This window comes from Heptranchias perlo, unplaced genomic scaffold (assembly GCF_035084215.1).
Source record: "Heptranchias perlo isolate sHepPer1 unplaced genomic scaffold, sHepPer1.hap1 HAP1_SCAFFOLD_54, whole genome shotgun sequence".
NCBI lineage: Eukaryota > Metazoa > Chordata > Chondrichthyes > Hexanchiformes > Hexanchidae > Heptranchias > Heptranchias perlo.
In genome coordinates, this window is record NW_027139559.1 from 2,820,002 (window position 1) to 2,834,062 (window position 14,061).

Below are 14,061 nucleotides of genomic sequence, written 5' to 3' on the forward strand. Positions count from 1 at the left end.
TGTATTGGCACCTCTTTTATTTCGTAACTCCCTCACCCCTCCAGGACATTCTCTCTCTCCAGTACTGCAATATTCTCATTGGGTGTCTGTGCGATTTCAGCTACGATGGCCGATAGGTTCAGGTCGTTGGATTCAAAATCCATTGGGCTTTCCCCGGGCAGATTCTAACTCTGCTAGTGGTGGAACTTTTCAGTTATTCGAAAACTGTTATGTTTTTTTATCCTTTCACCCTGGAGACCAATGGCCCCGAAACTGCTCAGGATTCTCTCCAAAACATTTCATTTTCTCGTCAGTGGCCTCGTGGCCTCATTCACAAGGCGTCTGACTTTGGTAGGAATCGTGTTGTTATTCGAAGATTATATTTTGGTGTCCTGCCGCGGTCGTTTTAGACACAGGATGTAACCTTTTCCTGCATGTTCAGAATGTGTTTTACACCCGTCCATTTCTAACTCAGAGTCTTCAGTCTGTCCGGCATTTGTACATCCCGTGGCGAGAGTGGATCTCCCATTGAAGTTTACTTACAGAAGTTGAGTCTCCATTTTCAACATTGTCGAATTCCCATTCCCTCGAAGAACTAAGCCAAGCCGAAGGAGGGAATAAGATCGAATTACAGAGAATGTTAAGCAAAGAAACAGTTCATTCGGCCCAACTGATCAATGCCGGTGTTTATGCTCCACATGAGCCTCCTCCCAACTGACTTCATCCAATCCTATCAGTATAACCGCATATTTCCTTCTCCCTCAATGATTGAGAGAGAGGTTTTAAATATGTTTTTGGATGCTCTTGATAGGCACGTAAAAGCCGGTCTGCCCATTTAAGGCACGGTTTGGCACAAATCCAACCTCTCAGCAAGGACTGTGATGAAAATCCCACGTTCATTTTAAGTAAGACCTTCAGATCCGTTGCGGCCGAAGTTTAGACTCTCTGTGACACCCAGCCTCATGATGGGAGGAGACTCGTGTGAAGCATGAACTACGGCATGGACCTGTTGCGCCGAATGGCCTTGTTTGTGTGCTGTACATTCGATGTAATTTTTCGTGAAATAGGCCTGAAACAATTCTAATCTCTGAAATATTCTGCAACAGGGCAGAAACATCTCTGATCTCTGCAACAAGTGTTACATAAGCCTGAAGCACATCTATTAATGACAGAAATGTGCAACATAGACCTGAAACATCATCAATCTTCGCAGCAATGTATAACATGTGCCAGAAACATCTGTAATCGCTGCAGCAATGTGTAACATGGGCCCGAAAAGTCTCTAATCTCTACCACAATGAGTAACCACATCTCTAATCGTTACCACAATGGGTCTGGAACATCTGTAATCTCTGCAACAATGTGTGCATCGGCCTGATACATTTCTAACCTCTACAACAATGTATATAATAGACCTGGAACAACTCTAATTTCTAGAAAAATGTGTAACATTGGCCTGAAACATCTGCACTCGCTAAAACAACGAGTAACACAGACCTGAAACATCTGTAATTGCTATAACAATGTGTAACATAGAAATGAAACATTTATAATCGCCATAACAATGTACAGCATAAGCCTGAAATATGTCTAATCTCTACAACAATATATAATATAGGCTTGAAATATTTGTAATTTCCACAACAATGTATATCACAGGCCTGAAACATCACTAATCTCCACAACAATTTTTAATATATGCTTGCAGTATTACGAATCTCAACAACAAATTATAACATAGGCCTGAAATATCCCTAATCTCCATAACAATGTACAAAATAGGCCTGAAACAAGTCCAATCTCTACATCATTGTGTAAAATAGGGCCGAAACATCTCTAATCTCAACAACAAAACCGGGGAACTACAGGCCAGTGAGCCTAACATCAGTGGTAGGAAAATTATTGGAAAAAATTCTGAAGGACAAAATTAGTCTCCACTTGGAGAAGCAAGGATTAATCAGGGATAGTCAACATGGCTTTGTCAAGGGAAGATCATGTCTGAATAATTTGATTGAATTTTATGAGGGGGTGACGAGGCGTGTGGATGAGGGTAACGCAGTGGATGTGGTATACATGGATTTCAGTAAGGCCTTCGATAAAGTCCCCCACAGGAGACTGGTCAAGAGCCCATGGAATCCAGGGTGCCTTGGCACTTTGGATACAAAACTGGCTTAGTGGCAGAAGGCAGAGGGTGATGGTCGAAGGTTGTTTTTGTGACTGGAAGCCTGTGACCAGTGGGGTACCACAGGGATCGCTGCTGGGTCCATTGCTGTTTGTGGTCAACATTAATGACTTGAATATGAATGTAAAAGGTATGATCAGTAAGTTCGCTGATGATACAAAAATTGGTAGGGTGGTAAATAGCGAGGAGGATAGCCTCAGTCTGCAGGACGATAAAGATGGGTTGGTCAGATGGGCGGAACAGTGGCAAATGGAATTTAACCCGGAAAAGTGCGAGGTGATGCACTTTGGAGGGACTAACAAGGCAAGGGAATACACAATGAATGGGAGGACCCTAGGCAAGACAGAGGGTCAGAGGGATCTTGGTGTGCAAGTTCACAGATCCCTGAAGGCGGCGGAACAGGTAGATAAGGTGGTAAAGAAGGCATATGGGATACTTGCCTTTATTAGCCGAGGCATAGAATATAAGAGCAAGGAGGTTATGATGGAGCTGTATAAAACACAGGTTAGGCCACAGCTGGAGTACTGTGTGCAGTTCTGGTCGCCGTACTACAGGAATGATGTGATCGCTTTGGAGAGGGTGCAGAGGAGATTCACCAGGATGTTACCAGGGCTGAAGAGAGACTTGGAAGATTGGGTTTGTTTTCCTTGGAGCAGAGGAGGCTGAGGGGTGACATGATTGAGGTGTACAAAATTATGAGGGGCAGAGATAGGATGGATACGAAGGAGCTTTTTCCCTTCGTTGAGAGTTCTATAACAAGGGGGCATAGATTCAAGGTAAAAGGCGGGAGGTTTAGAGGGGATTTGAGAAAGAACTTTTTCACCTAGAGGGTGGTTGGAGTCTGGAACTCACTGCCTGAGAGGGTTATGGAGGCAGGAACCCTCACAACATTCAAGAAGCATTTGGATGAGCACTTGAAATGCCATAGCATACAAGGCGACGGACCAAATGCTGGAATATGGGATTCGATTAGACTGGGCTTGATGGCCGGCGCGGACACGATGGGCCGAAGGGCCTCTCTCCGTGCTGTCGAACTCTATGACTCTGTGTCGATTATACAGCAAGAAACCCGCGATTTTATTATTCCACGGATGGAATGCCGTGCTCAATATTAACATTAACACTGAGCGCCAGGTCTGGATCTGACGTTTACCCCGTGGTGCGGGACCCCCTCCGCGTTTCTATTTCCCAAAAAATGAAAATCAGAAAATAATAATCTCACCCAGCAGAATTGGGGATTGTTCGTATTTTGCAGGACAGGATGAGGCCGCTCGGCCCGTCGGGCTTGGATCGTAAATTCTGTTCACATTCTCCGCTCGGTGTTGTTCTCCGTGTACATTTTTAATTTACCGATTTGTCTTTTCTTTTATTTTCCTTCTCTCTCTTTTGCAGACTGAGTTGGAAAGAGGTTCGCTTTGGAGGAGAAACATTTCGTTCAAAGATTTGAACATTGTTTATTCTGATTGTAGGTTTCTCGGAGACCCAGCGGGAGTTCAGTTCTCAGTTTCCTGATTGGTCGGAAACAGTGGAGCCAACTTGCTGCGAGAGAAAACAATAAATGAACAACATCAACAAAGTGAAAGGAAGAGAAAGAAACAAGCAGAGTCTTAACAACCCCTGGCCCGGGTTTAAGATCATTTGGTGAAACATTCGAACAGCGGCCGCGTGGCCTAATGGATAAGGCGTCTGACTTCGGAATTAATTGATGATGTTATCAGAAGATTGCAGGTTCGAGTCCTGCCGCGGTCGTTTTTACATTTGTTCCAACGTGCGCCATATCTGTTTTTCACCGACAGTTTCTCACAGTGACTGACCGAATGGAACGGAAATATGTAAATTCCTTTGCTTACAGAAGCTGACTCTGCATTTTCAATATTGTCGATCTGGGTGCACGGTCAGGACATAGTTTAAAAGTAGATTTATTTCTACTGTTTGGATTCAGAAATGATCGGCTGATCCATTGTGCTCTGTCCGGATGGGTCCGAATCCCATCCGCGTCGTTATTGTATTGACAAGGCCCGACATAAATTTTGGACAATCAAAACGGGTTTGAATGCTGTGATTATCAATCCGACACCAGTGTTTTAAGTGTTTTAAGTCTGTGTCTCTGGATTGTTTACATTTTGTTTAAATGGAGAGGGATAATTGGAATTATTCACCTGCCCTACTCAGATAATGGTCGAGCAGAGAGGGCAGATCGGAGAGAAGTCTTTCTGTCCTTCCTTGCTGCCTCTGGGGTTTACAGCGAATGAAAGGTTCACGGGAATAACAAATGATAAGGGAGCTGGAACATAAAGAGTTAACTTTATCCATCAGGAAGAAATCTAATTTCAAAACATTTTAACAATCTTGAACCAGTCCAGTTATTAGATTTACACCAAGTCTGTACATGTTTTTCTGTTTCGTGTCATCTGCAAACTTTGAAATTCTGCCCTGTCCATCCAAGTCCATGTTGGACATTATCTATTTCAAGCCGATGATATCAGGCCTTCTTCACCAAAATCGTTTTCAATGTTAGACTTGCATTACCAAGTAAGATTTTGAAGAATATATTAGATAAGAAACTACATTGCCGTCTGGATATGCAACGTAATCAAAAGCTTCCTGATTTCCCTGTGAAAATCCGAGCTCGAATTTTATGTCCCGCCCCACCCCCACCACCAGAGGAAATAACTTCTCTGTATCTACTCTTGCGAACCGTTTTATCATTTTAAATACCTCAATCAGATCAACCTTTCAAACTGAAGGGAATACAATCCAAGTTTATGCAACCTGTCCTCATGATTTAACCCTTTAAGACCAAGTATGATTCTGGTGAATCTGCTCTGCACCCCCTCCAAGGCCAATATATCCTACCTGAGGGGCGGTGCCCAGAACGGAACGCAGTTCTACAGATGTAGTCTGACCAAGGCTCGATACAACTGAAACATAACTTCCTCCTCTTTATATTCCAGTCTCCTTAAGATAAAGGGAACATCACTTTAACCTGGACACACAAATCCCTTTGCTCCTCCACTGTTCCTAATATCGCGACATTTAGAACATTTTCCGATTGATTGGATCCAAAGTGAATTACCTCACACTTCCCCACATTGAACTCCATTTAACACAGTTTTGCGAGTCACTTAATCTGTCTCTGTCCCTTTGTAACTTCCTGTTCCCATCCATTCAGGTAACTGTGCCTCCGATCTTACTGTCATCTGCAAACTTGGATATAAAACTCTCTATTCCTTCATCCAAGTCCACTGAGAAATATTGGGAGCACATTCCCGAGTGTTCACTGAAATCCGGGTCCTTAATGTTCTGAGGAATCCAAGAAATCCAACGGTGTTTCCCCACAGAGGTTTCAGTGAGCGCTGCAGTAAATCTGGCCCTCGGGACTTGATTGAAAACCCTCAGTTTTTGCTGTTCAATCAGAATTGTCTTTGCATCCCGTGCTGGCGAGTCAGGGATTAGTGTTCCAAGAATCAGGAATAAGATCAGGAACCAGATCTTGCCGACTGCGCTACTGGAGAAATATGAGTTCGATTTTTTTTTGATCTGCTCGATCAGTTTGAATTTGACCCAGAAACAGGAAGCGGTTTTGGTGAAACTGATCCGAGGGTGAAGCGCGAAGGTGTTTGAAGCGATGAGCTGCTCAGTGATTGGATCCAGCCCGTGTGGCTCGGGATCCCCGTCTGGTCTCCGTCGCCGACACTGTTTTCTCCCTGATCGGTTTCCCTCTGCTTTCACCAATTGCCCCAGGGACCACCGTTTATATCTGGATTCAGCACCAGGCAGAGAGATAGAAACAACTGTCTGCTGTTTATTGACTTGATCGGGAGGTTAATGTCACCGATGGCTGATTCACTGAGATCTGTGCTCAGCCACCATTTGGTTTGGTTCCCTGTACGACGCTTGTTCTCGCCGGGTGAAGAAGACAGATTTTTGCTTTCACCAAGTTGACACAATACTGGACCAGCCTAATTTTCTGTGTGAATAACTGGGATAAGTGGTCAGAGAAGGCTGTTGTAAACCGCAGTGGAACAAAGTATAACTTTTGACGGATCAGAATTATTTCACGATCATTAAAATCCTGCAATTGCTGGGACCTCCAGCCACAATGATGCATTCACGGCGTGCGCCATTGTCGAGAGGTGAATGTTGCAGCAATGAGATACGGGATGGGGTGAATTGCCCATAATTTCTGGAACATTTGCGCCGCTCCACCGGAAGACTCGATTCAACAATAAAAGTTGTTTTCGTCGCTCAGCCCACCGTTGCCGTCAACCGTGATGCCGAATTCGCTGTATTTACGTCATTAATCGCGCCGCAGTCACGAGCAATTGGAGAATAACGGCAAATGAAGTATGAGGCAGCAAGAAATGACTGAGAAAAGTCTCTCAGCTTCTCTCCTGCATTCTCACTCTCTTTCTCTCAGGTGCATCATTTTGTTCCTTTTCAATCGTTTTTGTTTCTCTCTCCTGCTTTCCATCCTTCAATCCAACACCGCCTTCTTTCTTGGAAAAAGGCGCTTCTGCCATCCACAACTATGAGAGAAGCGATTTGGTGATAATTGACTCAGAACAAAAGCATAGGAAAGTTTGGCTGTGATTTCTCACCAATCATTCAATGAAAGCCCCAAAACGAGATTTACACCGGTACACCAACGAACTAGAAGTAAAGGGAATCAGGGGTTACGAGGAGCGGGCAGGAAATTGGACATGAATTTAGATTTGAGGTCAGCATCAGATCAGCCATGATCTTATTGAATGGCGGAGCAGGCTCGAGGGGCCGATTAGCCGACTCCTGCTCCTATTTCTTATGTTCTTTATACGCTGGCAATTGAAACACACAGCCACTGCAAAATTTCGCCACCACCCACAGCCGATGAGCCATCCTTTCAGACTGTTCCTGTCCATCCAGTCTCGCTTTCTATTCCGATGTTCAGCACCATCGAGTTGTACACTAATTATTTCAAGTGAACAATATCAGCCTCTCTTCACCAAATTTTGAATGTACAACTTGTCTCATCAAGTAAGATTTTCTAAAATCGATATGCTCTGAAGCCACATTGCCGTTTGTGTGAGAATAGGTACACTAGGTAGACTAGCGCTGGTACATATTGCCTAATCTAAAACACACACACTTTAAACTATTGTGCAGTCGTTGTGGGAGGTCCCCCAAAGGAGGAGGTCAGGACCTGGTGTATCACAGACATTACTCACCAACATTTCGTGGGAAGAGATCAGAAATGTAATAGGATCAGACCAGATAGTGTGGAGAGAGTGTGGGAATACAACATGATGAATAGGGCTAGATATATGATGTACTGACAGGGAATAAGGAAGAGAAGGTCATGACAGATATCCATGGTTTCTCATGCAGAGACCGATGAACAAAAGATCGATGTTATTGCGCAGACGCATTGAAGGAAGAGACTCAACAAAGTCTCTTGGCACAGGTATCAATGTCATAACGTTGGGAAAGAGTCGCGCAAATGTGGCGCCGTGGCTCAGTGGTTAAAGCACCTGTCTTGTAAACAGGGGATCCTGGGTTCAAATCCCAGCGGTACCTTTAGCTTATGTTGTTTGTCTCCATGTTTTGTTGCTCCCATTTTTCCACCCGTTTCCTCCTCCACATTTGTTACTTGCAGAACCCCTTGGTTCACTTTCCTGCCTCTCTGTGTTGACTGCCGAGTTAAATTCGTTCCGGAGATTCCCATCCACGGGTTTACAATTGCAACGAATCATCTCCGTAAGGTTAAAGTGCCCCCTGCTCCTTTATATTTCCATTAAATATAAAAATTCAGCTGTTCGCTGATATTCTGTATTTTCCCCAATCAATTAGACAGGAGGGAACGAATCTTTCTGTGAGGACGTTGGACAAACTGATTCTAGGGTAGAGCTAAACATTCATGGTGGAGATTAAACACAGACCAATACCGCGGGAGCGCTTCTGGCCAGCTCCCTTTTCTTTTGCTTTTCCCGTTAATCTTTCATTCGCTGTAAACCCCAGAGGCAGCAAGGAAGGACAGAGAGATCTATCTCCGATCCGTCCTCTCTACTCGACCTTTAGCCCATTACAGCAGGTGTAAAATTCCAATTGTCCCTCTCCATTTAAACAAAATATGAACAATCCTGGGACACAGACCTAAAACACCGGTGTCGGATTGATAGTAATATCATTCAAGCCCATTTTCATTCTCCAAAACTTACGTAGGGCCGCAACAAAAGTTCAATACAATTACGACACGGATGGGATTCGGACCCACACGTAAAGAGCAGAATGGATTATTCGACAATTTCTGAATGCAAACAGTAGAAATAAAGTCACTTTTACACTATGTCCTGCCCGAGCACCGTGACCGAGAATGTTGAATGTGTCGGGCCAACTTCTGTAAGGAAAGGTATTTACGGATTTCCGTTCAAAGAGGTCAGTCACTGCAAGAACGATCGGGGATAAAACAGTAACGGCACACGTTAGAAGGATTGTAAAAACGACCGTGGTAAGACTGAAACCTGCAATCTTCTGATAACACCCCGATTAATACCGAAGTCAGACGCGTTATCCATTAGGCCACGCGGCCGCTGCTGCAAAGTTTCAGCAAAAGATCTTAAACCCGGGGCAGGGTGGTTAAGACTCTGTTTGCATCTTTCACTTCCTTTCACTTTATTGATGTTGTTCATTTATTGTTTTCTTTCTTGTAGCAAGTTGGCTCTACTGTTTCCGACTGATCAGGAAACTGACAACCGAACTCCCGCTGGGTCTCCGAGAAACCTACAATCAGAATAAACAATGTTCAAATCTTTGATCAAAATGTTTAGCCTCCAAAGCGAATCTCTTTGCCACCCGGTCTGCAAAATAGAGAGAGGGGATATAAATTGGATATCAAATCAGTAAACTAAAAATGTACACCGAGAAAGACACAGAGCGGAGATTGTGAACAGAATTTACTGTCCAAGCCAGACGGGCCGAGTGGCCTCATCCTGTCCTGTAAAATGTGAACAATTCCCAATTCTGCTGGGTGAGATAATTAGTTTCTGATTTTTTTGGGGGGAAATATAAACGCGGACGGTGTCCCGCACCACGGGGTAAACGGGTCAGATCCAGACCTGGCGCTCAGTGTTAATGTTAATATTGAGCACGGGATTCTATCCGTGTAACAATAAAATCGCGGGTTTCTTGCTATATATTCAACACATTCCCTTGCTGTGTGTTTAATCAGGGCAGGGGATGTTTTGCTGTTTTAGTGATAATCATTTTTCAGGAAATCAGCAAACTCGTCTCGAAACATGAGATTTCCAGTTTCTATTTCGCTAAATGGAGTTGAGGTGCTGATCAGCGATGAGCTGCTGTGACTCCGCCGCGCCGGTTTAACCGGAATTAGACGTTTCAGTGAAGTGAATGAACCGTCTCAATCCGGTTTATTTCTTTAGTTGTAACATTGGTTATTTTGAGTGACAGATTTATCGAACATTCATTGAGAGTTCAGTTGTCAGTTTTCTGATCAGTTTGAATCTGAAGAAGTTAAAAATAAGGAAGGAAAATATTAATAAAGTCAAAACTCGAACTGATCCAATCACCTGGTCTGCGTCTTTAAAGGTAATTCGTTCTCCCCGGAGCCCTGTTCAATATATTAAAATGCAATCTTTCTTCCTGTGGCCCCAAGTTCCAGGTACCATATCGGATCCAGTCGACTGGCGCACGAAGGAAATGTTTGGGGGGAAAATTGGATAAGGGCGGTTTTTGGACGCGGGTAGCGTGATGCGCTGTTTCTCCTCGCCCAATGACCCTTGCGCTGGCTGGACGCAAGATTCGCTGGACGGAAGACTCACCTGCAATCAGCGTTCCATTCTCGGCCTTGCACTTGGAATCAATGCAACACGCGCTTTCCACCACCAGAGGGAGCACAATCGCTTAAAGGGAGGTTGCATCTTCGAGATCTCTCAAAGACAGCTGGGACCTCTTATTTGCCGAAAATAACAGTCTACTGTCTGCACGGAATCTGAACTGAGATGAGACATCGCACAAGTAAAACACAGATGCAGGTTCCATCCCTATGTTTACACATGATGAGTTATCTTTAAACACTGAACAAAGGTTGAACACAACTAAATCTCACATCCTTCAATCTGCATGCCAGATCTCACCAATCTGCCGATCTGAGTTGGTACCAGGCCTGGAGAGTGCATGCACCAAGGTTCCCTGCTGGTGCTGAGAGACCTTGGTGCAAGAGGTGGACAGAAGGAGGGACATTCTATATCCCCGAGGGTTGGAGGGGGTCGGGGGGCAAGAGGCGTCCAGACATATATCCAAAAGACAGCGGGAGGCAGCGGGGGACGAAGTTAATGCCAGTCCTACAGCATCATAGACTTGGATACATTGCAGGAAGAAGTTCAATGCTTTGATATGAGTCGTCAAGGTGAGTGAGGTCAACTCTCAAGTGGCATCTCCAACGAGCTGAACCACGCAATACATCCACCATCCCCCACATACCAACAAACTCTTTCCATCAGTATTCAACTCTTGTAACCAGAGGCTTCCTCTCACCCTTACACGTTACCACTGTTGCAAGCCGCCCACCCACAACTCACAGGCCACACACACTGGCAGCTATTTTGCCATGACAGGCACATCACCCAGACACACGTCCCGTTTTTTGGCAGAAGAAGGTGGCGCATATCAGGAGGCAGCAAGTGGCAGTGGCATTTAGCACGTCGAGCCTGTTCCACCATTCAATGAGATCATGGTTGACCTGTGACCTAACTCCATATACCCGGCTTAGCCCGATATCCCTTAATTCCCTTGGTTCACAGAAATCGATCAATCTCAGATTTAACATTCACAAGTGCGCTACCATCAACTATTATCTGCAGAAGAGCGTTTCAAACGTCTCCCACTCTTTGCGCAGAGAAGCCGAGGTTAAGTTAACGCAACACAACTGGAGAAAAGAAAATGTCTCAAGATGTTGTGCAGATTGAAGCTGAATATGAATTTATCGCAATTCACGCGGTGTCATGAATGCAGAATGAAAATGCTCCTGCATTGGGCGGTCATCGAGCCCCCGCTTCCTGTGTGGCAGGCAAGAATTCGACCAATAAAACACCAACGCCCAAGCGGGCAGGTGCCGCCATGTGTCCACTTGGAAACCGACCTGAAAGAACAGACAATCTTACAAACCGAAAATGAGAGTGTTTGATGAGATTATTAATCTGACGTGATTCCAGTAGCAAAATCGTTTAACGCGGGTATTGATATAACAGTATCAGGGCTCGAGAAATCCCGCGGTTGTGAGTTCGTGCCTCACCTTGAATGTTTGAGTCTTTTGCTTCTGATCATTTCCACCGGATCTGAAGGTACCGCTGGTGTGTTCCATGAAGCATCTCCTTCTTCGTGTTCTCATGTGAGGACTTCGGGTCCTCTGGCCGGCCTTATTGCAATAGCAGGTGTGAGTTTATTTGTTAATAGGCGGGAGAGGGGCGATTGGCGACAGCATGAAATGTGAAAGGAGGCGGCACGACGTCTTTAAACCGAAAGAACCGAAATCACAATTCTTCTTTTGGTGAAATAGACATTCTTCTGTTTTTAGTGTCGTGCATGAAAAAGCGGATCGAGCGGGAAGATGGATTCGAGATCGAAGATCAGCCCTGACCTTATTGAATGGCGGAGCAGGCTCGAGGGGCCGTAAGTCCGACTCCTGCAACTATTTCTTATGTTCTTATGTAACAGCTGACCCGCTCCTGGTGGCTTGGCTGTTTGTTTTGCAATATCCCGCCCCGCCTATCCGCTTGATCCAGTTTGTTGCTCCCACTTTCACATTCAACTTGTTTCTCGTCCCTGGTCATGTGAAAAAATTGCAGATTGCAGAAGGTTCAAAGCCTGAAGGAAGATCAACGGTGGATGGAATGAAAGCAGCGATTTTGCCAATGACGAAACGCTCACTTTTCCTTTATTTTTCGTTGTTCTCTCTTCGAGTAAACTTTGGCGAAAGGAGAGCGAAATTCAGTGACTGTGAAATGACCAGGGGTTCTTGCAGCACAAGATGAAATTGGCGACATCAGCATCTGAGAGGCTGAAATGGTTCACATTGTTCCCGAGTTTCGGTAAGAGGCAGCACGGATTGATTTGTAGCGCTGAATGTCTCTGCATTCGACCGCCCACGGAGATGATGCTGGAAGTGTCTGCAAGGAGAGGGTGGGGGATAAAAAGTATTTAATTTATTCGAGCAAATAAATCCGAATTTTCCTACACGAAAATTCAAACAGAAAAATGTCTGTTTCACGAAAAGAAGAATTGTGTGATCGGTTCTTCAGATTGAAAGATCTCGTGCCGCCTCCTTTCCCATTTCATGCTGTCGCCAATCGCCCCCTCTCCTGCCTATTAATAAATAAACTCACACCTGGTATTGCGATACGGCCGGCCAGAGGACCCCAAGTGCCCACATGAAAACACGAAGAAGGAGATGCTTCATGAAACATATCAGCTCCGGTGGAAATGTTCAGAAGCAAAAGGTAAATCTGCTCCAGGTGAGGTTCGAACTCACAACCTCGGCATTTGCTCCAATCTGATACTGTTTTTTCAGTACCGCGCGCTAACCGATTGCGCCACTAGAGCCGCCCACGATTAGTGTGCCCAGCAAACAGTGTCATTTACGGCCTGTGAGACTGTCTGTTCTTTCAGACAAGTTTCCAAGCAGACAACTGCCGTTCGGACATTGGTGTTTTCGTTGTCGAATTTTAGCCTGCCGCACAGGAAGCTGGGGTTTGATTCCCGCCCAATGCAGGAGCATTTTCATCTGCGTTCATGACATCGCGTGAATTGGCATATTTTCTTTTCTCCACGTGCGTAGCGTTGACGAAACCTCGGCATTCTGTCCTCTGAAACAGGATCAGGAATTGAGTCAATTTTCACTGTCAGTCGGGGTACAGCCGTATTTAATTGGGATTTGAACCCGGGACCGCTCACATACACAACCAGTTAAACCGCCCGAAGCCAACATTATACGCCTCAAACAACAGGGAACCACGAATACTGCTGCACAGACAATGTATAAATCGCAGCAACGCACAGCAGACTACCCAGCCTTTCAGGCCACTTCTGTTCATCCAATCTCGTTTTCTAATCCGATGTACAGCAATGTCAAGTTGAGCACTAACTATTTCAAGTCATCAATATTGGACTCTCTTTACCACATGCGTTTTGAATGAACGACTTGTATTATCAAGTAAAACTTTACAGAATTTATTGCTCCAAAGCTACATTGTCAACTGTCTCGGCATCCGCAGGTTATCCACTGAACCAAAAGTATAATAAAATTGCTAATTTTTCACTGTGAGGGCGATGAGATATGAATATGGAGACATTAGTTCCGAATTCATCGGCTGGGTTGCACTTTTCCTTTTCCCCCTGTCTCTCTCCATCTTATTTCTATCTCCCTGTCTGTCTCTCTTTGTCTTTTTATCTCTCTCACCCTGTTTCACTTTCTTTGTCGCTTTCTCTCTGCCCTGTCTCTCTCCCTTCCTTTCTCTTCCCTCTATCTTTGTTTTTCTCTCACTTTTTTTCTCTCTATCTATCTATCACCCTCTTATCTCCGTATTTTTTTATTCTTCTGTGTCTCACTCTCTTATCTCTATCTCTCATTCTCTCACGATCCCGATGTCCCTCCATCTTGTCTCTCTCTTTCTCCCTTTTTTCTGTGACTTTTCCTCTCTATCAACTCTCTCTATCTCTCTTACTATTTCTCTCTCTCCATGTCTTTCTCTCTCTGTTTTTATTTTACTTTCTCAATCTTGCCTCCGCCTCAACAATTTCCCTGTCCCTCTCTGTCCCTCTGTCTTTCGAGTCTGCTTTGTATCTCTCCGACCACACACTCTCTCTCTCTTTATTCTCTCGAACACTACTCTCTCTTTCATTCTCGC

At 44.8% G+C, this 14,061-nt stretch overlaps 3 non-coding genes across 3 annotated transcripts; 2 read left to right on the forward strand and 1 right to left on the reverse strand.

Moving 5' to 3' along the window:
* The first annotated feature begins 3,820 nt into the window (after positions 1 to 3,820).
* On the forward strand, positions 3,821 to 3,910 carry trnar-ucg (transfer RNA arginine (anticodon UCG)). The gene is given in 2 exon segments: positions 3,821 to 3,857; positions 3,875 to 3,910. It is a non-coding gene; the product is annotated as a tRNA-Arg (tRNA).
* Positions 3,911 to 7,644: 3,734 nt separating this feature from the next.
* Positions 7,645 to 7,717, forward strand: trnat-ugu (transfer RNA threonine (anticodon UGU)). Its single transcript has one exon. It is a non-coding gene; the product is annotated as a tRNA-Thr (tRNA).
* A 4,944-nt stretch (positions 7,718 to 12,661) lies between these two features.
* On the reverse strand, positions 12,662 to 12,757 carry trnaf-gaa (transfer RNA phenylalanine (anticodon GAA)). The gene is made up of 2 exons: positions 12,720 to 12,757; positions 12,662 to 12,697 (listed from the first exon to the last, which is right to left on the reverse strand). It is a non-coding gene; the product is annotated as a tRNA-Phe (tRNA).
* Positions 12,758 to 14,061: the final 1,304 nt, after the last annotated feature.